This window comes from Euphorbia lathyris, chromosome 10 (genome assembly GCF_963576675.1).
Source record: "Euphorbia lathyris chromosome 10, ddEupLath1.1, whole genome shotgun sequence".
Taxonomy (NCBI): domain Eukaryota; kingdom Viridiplantae; phylum Streptophyta; class Magnoliopsida; order Malpighiales; family Euphorbiaceae; genus Euphorbia; species Euphorbia lathyris.
In genome coordinates, this window is record NC_088919.1 from 20,882,064 (window position 1) to 20,899,045 (window position 16,982).

Here is a 16,982-nt window from a genome sequence, read left to right on the forward strand (position 1 = left end):
GGCTAGAAGAGATAGGTATTTGCTGGTGGCCTCAAAATGTGGCCATCAGCAGGTATATGATATATCTTTTAGCATTATTATTGATAAATTGTGTCGGAAATTATTTATTGGATTGATCTGAAACATTTTGATAATGTAATGTGTTCAGTTGTGTGGTCGGAAGGTGTTAAGCTACTACTTTCCACATACTCAAAGTTACAAAAATGGCCCTACGTTACCATTATGTAAGTGTCTTGTAGCAATCACCTGATGTACACAAACAAATTTCATGAAATTCAATCAGAACAAACATAATTTCATAATAAGTTTATATCCAATGGTGATTGATTAAATTAGCAGTTAACATTATTGTATGATTCCATGTTTTTTTTATACAGTTCTACGACATTGTTGGTACAATAATAAAGAAATCTCATAATACCTGATTACATCCAAAACTCAAAACTTTTAGCACAAATAAATATAGACTGACCTGGTTCCATGGAAAATGTCCAAGGGAAGCAAAAGCAAGAGTAACAGTAGGATTCATGTGAGTACCAGAGACGTGTCCTACAACATAAATCATAACAGTAACTGTAAGTCCTCCTACAACATAAATCATAACAGTAACTGTAAGTCCTCCTGACATTGAAGCAGCTAACTTAGAGATTGTTCCTTGTTGAGTTAAGGATGATGTTCCACAAGTGATAAAGACCATAATATATGTAGCTATTAACTTAGCAGCTATCTTTCTGAGAAAACCAGGAGAATAATGCTTCTCAAATGATTCTATTTGAATACTCATTGAGTTTTTTCTAGATTCTGATGACACTATTTCTATATCTTCTGTTGTTGACTGCCTCAGATTTGTTGTCATTTTCTTTTTTGAAATAAATGAGTAATAGAGCAAGAGATAATCAATGAATGAAGAACCACAAATTGGTCATATATATTCTTTCTTTGCAAGGGAAAGCTAGACAACAACTTCTTTTTATACCTACTTTCTTCATAAAATTACCCTTTTAAAATCTGAACTATTAATAGTTAGAATTTAATTATTTATTTATTGAATAATTAAAACTTAACTATTGATTTAGAAATCAATAGCATGATTAATGAGAATCCAAATCTTCACAGCAAGAACATAACCAAATACTTGAGAGATTAATGGATAAAAATTTAGTAAGAAATGCAATTTTTTTTTGTTACCAGAAATGCGATTTTGGTTAATTCCATTGTTCTACCAAATGTGTCAATTTTTTTGAAAATAATTAAATTACGGACGGAATTTTATTTTTAGCTACCAAAAATTTGAACAAGGGTTTTTTTTCAAAGAAAAAAAAGAAAGAAAGAAGGGGTCTGATTTAGGCTTTCCCTTCCACTGTATAACTGCGCTAACATGTACTGATATAATAATGATGTATAATTATTTTCATATCGGGAGTAGGGGACTGATCTAGCTCATGGTTGGATATCCTTAAAATCTAATCTAAGGGTAGTAAAAAAAGTCAAACCAATCTAGTTTAATCCAAAAATAATTAATTTATTAATTTATTGGATTGCTTTTAACCAACCCGTAAGGATATAATCCAAATCAAATCCAATTTTTAGAAGGATGTTGGATTGGATGGAAGATTATTGATTTGGTGTGGTTTGATTTTCTTCACGTTTCAGCTTTGAAATTGAATTTTCAAATTATTGTCATCTTAATTTCGATTTTCAGTTTTTCTGTCATAAAGGTAAATAAATAAATATGATATATTTATGAACTTTGGTTGAACTTTTAGGTGTTTTAAGAATTAAGCTATTGATCATTTATTTTTTTTATATTAAGCCCTTGATCATTGATTTTTTTATAGATTAGGCCATTATTTAACTTTTTCGTCGAGTTTGGACTGTATACATCGTTAAGGCGGTTCAGTTTGTTGACATGGGCAAATAAAAATAAGAATTTCTTAACTAGGAGAGATAAAAATTAAAAATTAAAATGAAATTTATAGAACTTAACTTCTAGTGTATTTTTCCAAACTCGATTTTCTCCTCTCCCATTTTGTGATTTTCAACATTAGAATCGCTAAATTGATCTTGTCATCTCCTAAACTCGATGGAAAAGTTAAATAAAGGTCAAATCCATAACAAAATTTATGATCAGGGACTCAATATGAAAAAATAATTGACCAGGAACTTGATCCTTAAAATAAGTAAAGTTCAAGGGTTTAATTATGCTTTTTGCCTAAATATAAATAGAGTAGAATTTTCTAGCTGAGAAATATCAGGACAATATCGGGTCTGGCCCTGTATTTTAGACACACTAAACCTAATTTTTTTTATAAATAAATTTAAATTTAATAAATATAAAATTTAATTAATTGCTAAACTTATTAATATAGATAAAATGTGTAAAATTTACATTGAAAACCTAGAGTGACAAATAATATGAATTAAAAAAATCTTTTTTTTAACAAATAATATGAACGAGATAGGGAGTAATATTTTTGAATTCAATATTTATTTTTAAAAATATATTAAACAATTAAACTATTTAATACTTTCAGTATTTATAATATTCAACACTTAAAATTTAATATTAATTTTTCTTGTGAATCACATACTAATTTGTCATTAATATAATTTAAAGAATCACACCTAATTAATTACTTATAAGATTCTAGTGTCATATAATTTGCCTATTTTTATTTTTATTATTTTATTTTTGTGGGCCGTAAGATTGAGCTAAAAAAATCAACTATTCATTGGGATTTTGGCCCATTAATTTCGGATAAATCTCAAAGTCCATTTTTATAAAGTTTGGGAATGAATACTGAGAAAATATATTCATGTCCTTTTCAAAACCAAGCATAGCCAATTTTTTTTTTTTCATTTCAGAGATTCTAATAGTGATTTGAAAAAATGGAAAATCACTATTTACCTCTCTATCGTATTGGAGAGTATTTTACTATTTCTTAAAAAATAAAACAAATAAAGGTTTTTTTTTAGGTGAGATATTATGAAAGGTTTTAATGTAATATTAATAAAAATATTATGTGAATTGAAATAAATTAGAGAATATATTTTTGGAGTCTAGAAAATGAAGTAATGGTTAGAAAAAATAGAGATGAAAAGTTTGAACTAGAGTTAGAGCTGCCAAAAGCAACATTAATTTGTTTAAACTATCATAATTTATTAGTCCCCTAGTTTTTACCTAACACACTGTTTAGTCCATCTATTTTGAAAAACACATTATAAGGTCCCTAAATTATGATAGTTTAAACAAATTAATGTTGCTTTTGGTAGCTCTAACTCTAGTTCAAACTTTTCATCTCTACTTTTTCTAACCATTACTTCATTTTCTAGACTCCAAAAATATATTCTCTAATTTATTTCAATTCACATAATAATTTTATTAATATTATATTAAAATCTTTCATAATATCTCACCTAAAAAAACCTTTATTTGTTTTATTTTTTAAGAAATAGTAAAATACTCTCCAATACGACAGAGAGGTAAATAGTGATTCTCCATTTTTTCAAATCACTATTAGAATCTCTGAAATGAAAAAAAAAATGGCTATGCTTGGTTTTGAAAATGACATGAATATATTTTCTCAGTAATCATTCCCAAACTTTATAAAAATTCTTGGTTAAATCCTTGTATGAATTAAAACAAGCGCATAAATAATGGCACGAAAAATTTGATTCTGTTATTTTGTGACGTGGTTTTACTTATAACTCTGCATATAGGTGCATTTACTCTAAGTTTACAAAAGATTACGGTGTCATTATATGTTTATATGTTGAGGACATGTTAATCTTTGGAACCAATATGAAAGGAATTGATGAGACTAAGAACTATTTGACTTCATGTTTTAAAATGAAAGATTTAAATGAAGTTGATACTATTTTAGGTATCAAGGTTATAAAACATAGTGGGGGTTTATCATTGAGTCAATCTCATTATATTGAAAAAGTGCTTAATAAATTTGAGCACTTAAATTTTAAAGAGGTTAACTCCCCTTATGATTCATCTTGTAAACTTAGTAAAAATGAAGGAAGAGGTGTTGCCCAACTTGAGTATGCAAATGCGATAGGAAGTCTGATATATGCATCCCATAGTACTAGACAAGATATTGCATTTGCTGTTTGTAAACTTTCTAGATTTATAAGTAATCCGAGTCGTGAACATTGGAAACCAATTGGTAGGGTTTTAGGTTACTTAAAGAGAACGAAAAACCTTGGATTATATTATAATAAATTTCTAGCAGTTCTTGAGGGTTATTCAGATGCTAGCTGGATAAATAGTATCGGTGATAGTAAGTCCACAAGTGGTTGGATTTTTATGCTTGGTGGATGAGCTGTTTCTTGGGCTTCAAAGAAACAAACTTGTATTACTCATTCCACAATGGAGGCTGAATTTTTTGCCTTAGCAGCAGCAGGAAAAAAGCTGAATGGCTGAAAAATATGCTATTAGATATTAAGTTGTGGCCACAACCGATGTCAGCCATTTCTTTGAACTGCGATAGTGAAGCTACTTTGTCTAGAGCTTATAACAAGATTTATAATGGAAAGTATAGACATATTAGCTTAAGACATTCGTATGTACGACAGTTAATATCAAACGAGATTATAACTGTTGTATATGTTAAGTCTTGTAATAATTTGGCTGATCATTTCACAAAAGGACTTCCAAGGGACATAGTATCTAAAATGTCCAAAGAGATTGGTTTAAGACCTGTATGATTACATCAGCAACAACAGAAACTCAACCTACGTATAGTATTATCACTATGTAAAGGTTCAATGTGGTAAAAACAAGTTGTTGATAACTAATTGATATACTAACTATAATAATAAATTATATAGTATATGATTATTAGGGTGAGTCTTAGACTCTTAATGAAGCTTCATGTGTTGTATTTGAACTTCACTTATATAGACAGAAGGAGTGGTGCCGCTCCTAATGAAAGTGTGGTCTACTTTTATAACTGTCCATGAAGTCTAGGATGAGCGCATGGCCATAATAGTGCTACCATTTCTATGAACTTACATTTATATAGAAGTTATGTGTGTGATACTTCCGGTATAACAAAATGGATTACGAAACGCGGCAAGTCGCCATTAATTTCGTTTTTCCTTGAAGAATTATACTAAGTGGAGGTCCATTGCATTTAATTTGTCTGTTTATGCTAGTGTTAATCAAACCAACCCAATTTGAATTCTAACACTTAAGGTAACTGTTCAACAACTAGTTTCAATCCCTGTAGAATACGACACTTGGTCTTGCCAACACTACATATACCCTAGTAAACTTGCTAGAGTCCATATCTAACACACCATGTTTTTGGCGCCGTTGCCGGTGATTGTTTAAATCTAAGTTTGGAAGAATTTATATGCTTATTTTGTTACCCGATAACCACTTGTTTGTCCAGTTTTTGTGTTTCGAATTTTAGCTGTGTATGCGAAGAGCAGGTATTTCTATTCTCCCTGTGGACATCGAGATTGAGAGAACCTATAGAAGAAGAAGAAGACTACTCAAACAAGCTAGACGCGCCAGAATGAATCGCAAAAACGAAATACTAGAGCCTGAAGAGTGCTAGGTGATGTAACAATGAATTTAGCAACTTTTGAAGAGTGCCATTTATTGGAGTGATGGCAAGTGTTGAAAATTTTCAACCAAGGTTGTCACTTTTTGGCAACTTTCTAGTAAGGATGTTTAATTTTTTTTTAATATAAAAAAACAATTTAGTTGTCTATTATTGGTTCATTTTTATAACATTTATGATGAAAATAAATTATATATAAAGTAATGGGTTGTAGGGTTATTGTGGTAAATTTTAAAGTTGCTTATCATTGTAGTGTTTTTTAATAAAAGTTATCAAAATAATGGTGTTATTAAACATAGCCTCAATTTTTCATTTCTAGCCCCGTGAAAGGACGAAAATATCCTTACAGCTTTTGAGGTGGGAAATTGGGGCTTTTTTCCTCTCCCGGCACGTGGGCGTGAGGTAATCACGCCTCATCTTGTGGTGAGGCGTGTGTATATCGCGCCTCATCACAAGGCGACGCGTGAGTAATCACGCCTCACCTTGTGGTGAGGCGTGAGGCTATCACGCCCGCACCTATGGTGAGGCGTGATTATCTCACGCCCGCGTGGCTGGGTGGAGGAAAAAATGGGTTTTACGGATTATACGGCTTATTGCGGAATGAACGGTTTATTGCGGATTACCCGAATTAACCATTTACAAATAAAAAATAATCTTTTACAAATAAGCTTTTACTCGGATGAACCTTTTAGAAATAAACATAAAATATAAGTAATACTAAAATTATAAATAAACACTAAAATTAATTAATAAACATAAAATAGTACATATAATCTCAAAAGTGTTGAAATGTGAGATTATACAATAAGTTCTAGTAAATACAAACAGATATCAGTTCACATGGCGCCAGAATAATCTGCCTCCCCTCCCCCAAACTTGGGCTGATCCGACACAGCCGGCTCTATCGAAGCCCCCTATACCTGCTGCGTCCCAACCCCTCTCCGTCTACGACCTGATACATCAATACCATCCAGTCTCGTATGACGTGGTGTATCCTCCTCCTTATCCATATCTAGACGCCGAGCTGATGGTAGGATAGATTTCCCCGCGACAGTAGATCGCTCCGTCTACACATAAAAAGTTAAATTAAATTAAATTGACCAAATTAAAGTATACGACAACTAAATTTAACTATAATTAACATTATACAACATAAAAATTAAAACTAAATTAAATTAAATAAATTAAAATATACGACAACTAAATTTAACTATAATTAACATTATACAACATAAAATTTAAAACTAAATTAAATTAAATAAATTAAAATATACGACAACTAAATTTAACTATAATTAATATTATACAACATAAAAATTAAAACTAAATTAAATCAAACAAATTAAAACTAAATTAAAAAAATAAAATATATTTTTTTTAAAAACCCCGAAATAGGGGCGGGCGTGAGCCTATCACGCCCTCACCAATGTGGGGGCATAAGGCTATCACGCCCGCACCTATGATGCGGCGTGATATTCATACCTCGCACCATAGGTGCGAGCGTGATAGCCTCACGTCCAACCATCTGATTCCGTTTTTTCCTATTTTTGAACAGATTCGAAAAAACAACCAAAAAATCGATAGAAAAGTTACGGATTTCGTACCATAGGTGCTTTGTCTCGTCCATCCCTCCCACGAACCATGTTTTTGTTGAGCAATTCGTCCGGATTTGATCGAAGAGCGTGTAGGGTGTTTGAGATTTTAGGTTAAGGGTAGTTCGGTCTATTCTCGATGCTAGAGGTATAATAATCCACAAACAAATAATATGGATGAAATAGAAAATAAAAATATTATATTTTAATATAATGTGTTATTTTTTTTTGTTTAGCAATGCCATCGGAGATATATATCTATAAATGTGCCATAGAATTTAGAATAAAAAAAAAAATCTGCCATAGAAATTGACTCTGCTGCCACGTGATTTTCCCATCATATATCATATCATACCACTGAGAAACTGTTTGTTTGGATGCAAATTCTAAATCAAACTATATTATAGTATACTCCATGTGATTGTGGAAAATCTCCTGTATTATAATTTAGAAAAAAAGTATTTTTAGAACCTTATCTTTCATTTTTTTATTTATTAAGCTCTGATCTTTTATTTGGATATAGTAAATCTCTGATCATTTTTTTTATCTTAGTAAGCTTTTTATGACCAAAAAAGATAAAATTGAGTACAAAATTCAGTTAACAGACTGTTATTCATTGCAATTGGATTCGAAATTTATTTCACTGTTTAAAAGCAGTTTTGGAGGTACAAAGTGACTATAAAAAAACTGTAAAAACCTTAATTCAAACTGTAAATAATATTTTTTTAATAATTTCAAATACAGATGAAATTAAAAACGTCATTTTAATATAATTACATGTTCATAACTTACTAATTTGGTCATCGAGAATTTAATGAGACCAAAAATAAATAATAAGAAACTTAATGTATCCAAATAAAAAATCAAAAACTTAATAAATAAAAAAATAAAAAATTAGAAGTCTAATAATGTTTTTTCCCTCTAATATACTCCAAGCCATTATCTAAAGTCAACCTTAAAAAATACTAAGATATGGGGTCATTAGTCTAAAATGGACCTAATATTCGAAATACTTTTATTGTTTCCAAACAAAATTGTGGTTAGTAATTTCCCCATTTATGTTAACATCGTCTTGAATCTACTACGAGCAAAAGTTATGAATAAATTGGCCGCAAAAAGAATAATTTAAGGTAAATATTATGTTTACTTTGTTTTATCTTGACTGACAATTTTATTAATTCTAACATATCATAATCACTCGTATAATTACATTTTACTTAAATTTATTGGTAGATATGATTAAACAAAATAATAAAACGAACACAAAAAGTATATAAACAATAAAACTGGAAACTAAAGAACATAATTAAATAAATATGAGGTCCGTATTAGCACTCACCTTAAAATAGATTTCGTCGCTATTGCTGACCATCTCAAAAAATACAACAGGTTACGCAAACAAACTTTTACCGTGTGTATCACTTCATCCTGAATTGGCGGACCCTCAATCATTGCATTCGGAATAGAAATCTCCCCATCCTTGGTCTAGTCACAAGAAGGACAAAGATCAAACACATGGTAGTGCATACCACATTCGAAATAAATATTATAAAAACCTTTATAAACAATTCAGTAAGTTTTCTATCGTAACCTATCTTTGGAAAGGAGAGGCTTGGCCAAATCAACTTCCACACAGGCTTTAGTATTTGCCATATTTTCATTTTCTTGTTAATATGGCGAACTTTGCCAACAAGATTATCCAATCAAACAATGAATTTCTTATTATGATATTCAATATATTACATTGGAAAATAAACCCAGCTTAAAATACTTTTCACTTCATTATTTAGGAGGTCAAAATTTGGATTCAAAGACCGAAGAACAATACAATGGGTGTCAATAAGATAAAGACCGCCTTCAATAGCCATCTTGTAATGGTCATGATTAGAAAATTTTACCACTTAAAAATCATGCTCAAGATCAATAATATCAATGATACCATACCTGACCTAGAACTGCTTCAATCGGAGAGATAAATAACGGAACCTAATTTGATGTCCCAACACATTCACAATCAAAGATCATCGGCATTTACTCTACAAAGATTGCTTCTCTTCAGCCGAAAGATGAACAATGGAACATTTAGGGTCATCTTACTCATCTCCGTCAAAATCAGAGTCAACCGCAACATCCTCAAACCATCCATCGAGGTATCAACCTTCCCTTATCCGGTGAGAGTGTTCCGGTAAATATTTTTTATGTTTCAAATAGAATAAATAATAATAGTACAGTAGAACCTCTATATAGGAATACTCTATATTAGAATAACCTCCCAATTGTTATACAAAAGTTTGGTCCCAAGTGCTGAGAATCTTTGTTATACCAACCTCTATATAGGAATAACCTCTCAATTGTTATACAAATAGTCCGGTCCCAAGTGTATTTCTATACAGAGGTTTTACTGTATTATGTCTACATTTAACCAATTAAATAATAAATCACGTTTTTCTAAAACAAAAATAAAAAATAAATCACGTTTAACTTAAATTTTTTGTTTAAAAGTTCAAAATTAACACCCAAATTGGGGGAAAAAGAAATCCGAGAAGACAAAACTGTTATGACATGTGATTTAATTTGGACCACCTCATTTTTGGAAGTATTCAGATTCAGCAAATGTCTGCCTAACAGTCCTCGGTGGAAACTCCGCTGGATTCCTAATCCTTTTTTGGCTTTTTAATATTTTGTTTAATTACGTTAAATATTATTTAGGTAAACCGAGGAAAATTTTGGGATAAGTTAAATAAATACAAAAGGCTTAATATCTTGCGAGCCTCCTCAAGTTCTCCCAATATTACAACTGACCTTTCGAATTTAGATTTGTGACAACTAACCTTCGCAACTTCCTTATTTGAAATAAATAACTCCTTTAAATAGGTTATTTTGGGAGTTTTTTTTTGTCATTTAGTTAATGTATCAGTAGATTAGTTAGATGTACTAACCGATATTTTAAAATCTTTTATTTCTGGTGTAATATTATGTTGAATTTTTTTTTAGGTTTAGGAGTTATTTGTTCTAAATAAGCTATTTGTTCCAATTGAGCAATTTGAAGGGTTATTTATTCTAAATAAGCAAGTTGGGAGATTAGTTGTCTTAAATCTAAGTTCGGTGGTCAATTACAGTATTGAAACAACTTGAGAGGGTTGAGAAGATATTAAGCAAAAAAAACCAATAAAGAACACTCGGTTACGGAAGTTTGAGAGTTATGACTTTTTTAGAACAAAAGGATATTTGTATTTGAAAACTTCTGATCTTTTTTTCTTCCTTTCTCTTCCCTTATTCTGTCAATTTTCCTATTTCGTTGATCTACTTTGAGGAGGATGAAGAATCTTCATTCTTCTTCCTCACACTGGATTAGGTTTCTGTATTTTTTTTATTGCTTTTTTAGTTTGTGTTTCATATATTTCATCGGAACTCTTTATCCATCTGATTATATCTGCTTTCTATTATTCTGTCGTTTATGCTTTTTTCGCATTTATCAAGAGCGGAAATGCTTTATCTTGTTCGTAGATCAATAAATCTACGTGGTTGCAGCAAAAAAAAGGACTCAGATCCAAATGTTTGGAATGGTCTAAATGATGAAGTTTGGATTGCAGATGTTTTTCTACAGATTTAGATTAATGAGAAATATATTGTTGTTTTGTGTTTTTTGTGCCTTTTATGGACTCTTTTTACTCTTTGTAGTCATTTCTATCTCTTCATGGATATTGTATTTATTTTAGTCTGCAATCATGTGAGGTTTTATTCCTTGCATTTTGCTTGTTGTACTTTATATTTTATCTCATCAAATTACAAGCATTTCTTAAAAAAAATATTTGTATTTTTAATTTTATAAAAAAATAAAATTTTAGTAATACTTGATATTTTTATTCAATCAGTCTTATCTGATATGATATTTTATCATTAAATTCATTACTGATATAAAAAGTTCCCTTGAATTTAACATAAATTTCATTCTTATATTACCATGGAAAACGGCACGTATTGTTTTGTAAAAAGAAAAAAAAAATACAATGTAGAAAATTACAAAAATAGTAATTCCTAACTGCAAAATTGATTTTCCTAAACGTTAGAAGAAGAAAAAAACCCCATTTTTAGAATATTTTAATATATTTACCAAAGCATTTATGATTTTTCCCAAAATACTTATATACAGAAGAGAAGAAATTACATGAATACAAAAACTGAGCCTAAATGTTGTTTGATTTTTTGCGCCGAAGACACGTTATGGAACAGAAATAGGGCCTGCTACTGCTACTGCTATTATATAAGAATGCTGAAAATTGTAAACATGTCCACGTTTTATCTTTTTCCGCATCCCTTTTGTTTTTATATTCTCCGCTCGCTTATCTCGTTTCTCTGTAATGGAGTCCAGGCCTGAAGATGCTTCATTGACTGCGCCTCTTATTGTTGATGAAAATACACACAAAGACAAACTACAAGATTCTGAATCTTTCTATGATAATTCCACTAAAACGGGTGCCTCCTCTTTCAAAACCATTGTTAATGGCCTTAATGCTTTATCAGGTTTTTCTTCGTTACACTCTTATTTCATTCTTTCAAAACTTGCTGTTGAGGTTTATTAATAAGGTGTAGCAGTGTTTTAAAATGGTGAGATCTAATTTGGATAAAAGCTACAATATCTGTGGAGGATATTTTAATGTTAGGTTGTTACAATGATATTTAGTTCACAAACTAGCTAGATGAAAGCTGATGAGCCGTGATATGTTGTTCAATAATATGTAGTTATTGTCTGCTCTAGTCTTAGGAGCGGGTTCGAGTCTTAGGAGCCACCTCTTGCCAAAAAAAATTGGTTTGCCCCAAGTACATCCTTATGGTGGGACCTCTCCCCGGACTCTCGCTTTGCGGGGACGTGTAATGCACCGGGCCGCCCATTGCCTGCTCTAGTCTAAGAGCAACTCCTTAGACTTTAAGGTTTTAGTTTATTCCTGTCTTATTGCCATATTTTAGGTGCTACTCCCTCAAGAGCAGGTCATTATTGTCTGGTTTGCTTATGTAGTGGATAATAATAAAAGTTATTGTTGTATCAAAACTATTAGCTTAATTTTTTCAAATAGTTCATTGATATGCGTTTGAATTTTCAAATTTTGGCTGAAATTTCAACAAAGGTATGATAATATTGTTCAAGTTCAAGTTCAGAGGCAATTGGTGAATTGCACTGTGCATTTTATGCGTTTCCTATTAACTTCAATGTTTAGTTCAAATGACTTGACACACTTAAACAACTTTTTGTATATAACTCTAATACTAATTGTAACGGGATAATAAAACACTGTATTCCTATTGTGTATTTTGGTCCAACACTAACTCATTGGGGTTCATGGGTTTAAAACATTTCTACGTGTATTGAAAACACACTTGAGTCTAGTCATTTCCTCTGCATGTCTGATGTGAGATTCATTTCATTTTTATACAATTATCATCTTTTAAGACCATTACCTTCCATCCCGTCACCACCTCTAATAACTTGGTCTTTACATGATGGTTGCTTGACATGTATGTATGTGTTAAACTTTTCAGGAGTAGGGATACTTTCAACCCCATATGCATTAGCATCAGGAGGATGGTTAAGCTTGATTCTACTCTTTATCATAGCAAGTGCAGCCTTGTACTCTGGTTTACTCATTAAAAGATGTATGGAAGCAGATTCACATATCACAACTTATCCAGACATAGGCCAAAAAGCTTTTGGTAACAAAGGAAGAATTTTGATCTCTGTTTTCATGTGCACAGAGCTCTATTTAGTAGCAGTAGGCTTCTTAATTCTTGAAGGAGATAACTTGCACAACTTATTCCCAAATGTGGATATCGTTAATATTGGTGGAAAAAAGAGCTTTATTCTCATAGTTGCCCTTGTTATCTTACCTACTGTGTGGTTAGACAATCTCACCATACTTTCTTATGTATCTGCAAGTGGGGTTTTAGCTTCTGCTATAAGGCTTATGGTTTGTGTGGAATTACAATTTAGATTTCATCTATAAATAGGTTTAACTTAAAAAATGGTACCAATTTAAGTCTAGATAACGGAAAGTGACACATTATTCATATTACTCTGTTAAGTTCTATGAAGCGAGAAATCAGAACTCAACGGGGTAACATAAATGACTTGTCACATTTCGTTATCAAGATTTAAATTGGTACATTTTTTAAGCGTTAAGCTTATATTAGTGAAGCCTACATTGATACTTCCTCGAAAATCATAGGCCTATTTTAGTAGCTTATCATTTATTAGAGTTGCTCTATGCTAATGCCCTCCACTCCGACCCCACTCTCAAAAGCAGGTCCTTACTCACTAGCTTGTGTGTGGTTCATATCCGTAAAAAATAATAATGGAAGTTTTGTGGAGTCTTAGCTATTGGTTTAAACTTTTAGTTCAAATGGTTTTCTTGACATGACATGATATCAGAGACTTAGATTAAATGGTCGATGCTTCAAGTCCGAAAGGCATTAGCACGCATGAGTATGTTAGAGATAATAATAAAAGTTTTCCGAGCCTTAACTCTTAGCTTATGTTTTTCATTCAAATGGTTCCTTGACAAGACTATGTCTTGGGGTTCACGGGTTTAAAATGCATCTGTTTTTTTTATTCGAAACACACCTTTAGTCTAGTCATTTCCTCTATATTTGTGATGTGAATTCATTTCATTTTTGCGTGATCATCATCCTCTAGGACTGTTAATTACTCAAAATTTTCACCCTGGCACCACCCATAATTACTTAGTCTTTACATCATGCTTGCTTGACATGTATATGATACGTATTAAACTTTTCAGGAATAGGGATACTTTCAATCCCATATGCATTAGCATCAGGAGGATGGCTAAGCTTGATTCTTCTCTTTATTATAGCAAGTGTAGCCTTCTACTCTGGTTTACTCATTAAAAGATGTATGGATGCAAATTCAGATATCACAACTTATCCAGACATAGGCCAAAAAGCTTTTGGTAACAAAGGAAGAATTTTGATTTCTGTTTTCATGTGTGCAGACCTCTACTTAGTAGCAGTAGGTTATTTGATTCTTGAAGGAGATAACTTGCACAAGTTGTTCCCAAATGTGGATATTGTTAATATTGGTGGAAAAAGGAGCTTCATTATCATAGTTGCACTTATTATCTTACCTACTGTGTGGTTGGATAATCTCATCATACTTTCTTATGTATCTGCAACTGGAGTTTTTGCTTCTGCTATCATTATTGCCTCAATTTTCTGGGCTGGAGCAGTTGATGGAGTTGGATTTAAACAAAAGGGAAAAGTAATTAACTGGAATGGAATTCCTAATGCTGTGAGCTTATATGCTTTCTGTTACTGTGCACATCCAGTGTTTCCTTCCCTCTACACTTCCATGAGAAAGAAGCATCAGTTCTCCAATGTAAGTTAACCATAAACATCACAGTTTTTCTTTCCCTTTGAAGTAGAGGAGGGCAATGGGGGTGTTGTCGCAACCCCGGCCTCTAGGAACCACCCTTGAGAGTTGTGGTTTTGTCTTCAATCCCATAAATTTCATGTGTTGGAGGTGCAATTTGCACCCAGAATAGATGTAGGAGACGGAAATAGAGATTTTGACAAACTAAAATATGTATCACTTTATGCAAGTTTAGACGGCCAATAGATTATTGTAAGCAAGTTAAGGAAAATCTAACTTTTAAGTCGATAATATAAGCAATTCAGTCAAAATGATTCCTAAAAGTTGTTGTTTTTAGTCCAAATCGAATTTTAGGTATCAACTTGGTCAAATTTCAACAAGTCATCCCAAATTTTACAAACTTTAGATATTGAAACGGAGTGTAAGTGGATCAACTTGTCAAAGTTTAACAACTTAGAGAGGTAATTTAATTCCTACATTGATCCACAATCAACTCATATGTTTCATTCTATGCACTTTCAGTTATGCATCAATGGCTGTGATAGGGTACTTGATGTTCGGATCAGATGTTGAATCTCAGATAACCTTAAACCTTCCTACCAAAACATTGAGTTCAAAAATAGCAATATACACGACTCTGGTGAATCCCATAGCCAAATATGCATTGATGATTACACCAATTGTGAATGCTACTAAGAATTGGTTTCCATGTATCAGCAGCAACAAGAAGAAGCCATTGAACATAATAATTAGCAGTTCACTGTTACTAAGTACAGTGATTGTAGCACTTGCTCTTCCTTTTTTTGGTGATTTAATATCTTTGGTTGGAGCATTTCTGAGTGTTATAATTCCATTATAATTCCATGTTTATGTTATCTGAAAATCACTGGAATTTATAGGAGGTTTAGTTGTGAGTTGGTATTAATTGGGGGAATTGTGGTTTTAGGTGTTATGGCTGTAATTTTTGGTACTTATACTTCTGTTTTGTAAATTGTAGGGCATTTATAATTTGCGGATCCTAACTTCAAATAGAAAGAATCTCTGAAGTTTGGTTTCAAAAAGTTCATTGAATGTGTTTTTTTCAATAGAATCATTAAATTTTAATGAAGTCATTTTGATGGATTCTGACAGAGAAAGACACTGTAATAGTAACATGGCAGAAAATTGATTGTTTTGAAGTCCCAATTCACATCCAAAAACAAAAAAACAAAAAAAACTGATTTGCAGTGGTGACGTGTCATTCTCAGACTATCATATGAAGGACGTGTCACTTTATCTATTTGTATGATTGATTGTTTTGTTTTGTGATCATTAGTAATGGAAAGGAAACTTGAAAAAGATAAATCTTCTACAAAATTATTTTTAAGAAAGGGACAAAACGGTCAATTCAAGCAGCATCATACTGGTGTTTGCAAACGACTAATCAAATGGATGACACCTTCTCTAAACGACATTCTCACGTTCTCCACTAGTGGAACGAACGGCAATTTGATTACTTCTTCCTATTTTTTTAGGATATTCTGCAAGGAAACGATAAAGATACTGCCTTTTTTTTTATTGTTATTTATTTCCTATGGATAAATAAAATATTTTTCTTTTTTAAATATGATATATTCCGGAGTTATCAATACTTATCCTAGTAAGTCCATTAGGATACAATTACTGTTTTTTCCCTGAATATATCAGTCACCTGGGTGCTCTTTGAGTTGAAGTTGGATTTCTTCACTAATAAGTTGCACATAAGATAATAGAAATATATATACATTAATTGATGTAGAAAGGAATTGATACAAAGAAATAGTGAAAGGTTTTTTTTTTTTGTTCTCGAAATAATGAAAGGTTTTAACTCCAAACTAATAAAAAAATTCATAGGACTATATATGAGCCAAGACACTTATGAGCAGGGGCGGAGCTGGGGGGTAGGGGAGGGTCTCCCGACCCTCTGGAACACCCTTGACGAATAGTGGTTCAATCCCGAGCAGCCCTAAAATAGTTAAAATTAGTACTTATAATGTAAAATGTGATTATATGACATAAAATTAAGTTAGCATAGTTAGTTGTAGTGATAATTAAAGGAATCTTTGTATCCAATTGGTCCTATGTTCAAATCTCACTCTCTAAACCTTTTATCTCATTTTAATTTTTTTTCCTTAAACCTTATTCTCCTTTAAAAATATTAAGTATCATTTTTAATCATTATTAACCTCATTCTCCTTTTTTTTAATTGTATTTTTTTTTGTTACAAAATTCATAACCGAAAAGACAATTTGATGAATAATTTCTCCAATTAACCAAACTTGTCAACGTTAGGGATAAAATTGCTCTTGGCTGCCAACGTTAAGGTAAAATTGCACCATTTTAGACGTTAGGGGTAAAATTGTTCTTAGGTGTAAACATTAGATTAGTTTTGCACCTTATCCTTACTTTATA

General features: G+C 31.6%; 1 pseudogene; it reads left to right on the forward strand.

The window, feature by feature from the left end:
* The first annotated feature begins 11,391 nt into the window (after positions 1-11,391).
* On the forward strand, positions 11,392-15,560 carry LOC136208332 (amino acid transporter AVT1I-like; annotated as a pseudogene).
* The last annotated feature ends 1,422 nt before the right edge of the window (positions 15,561-16,982 follow it).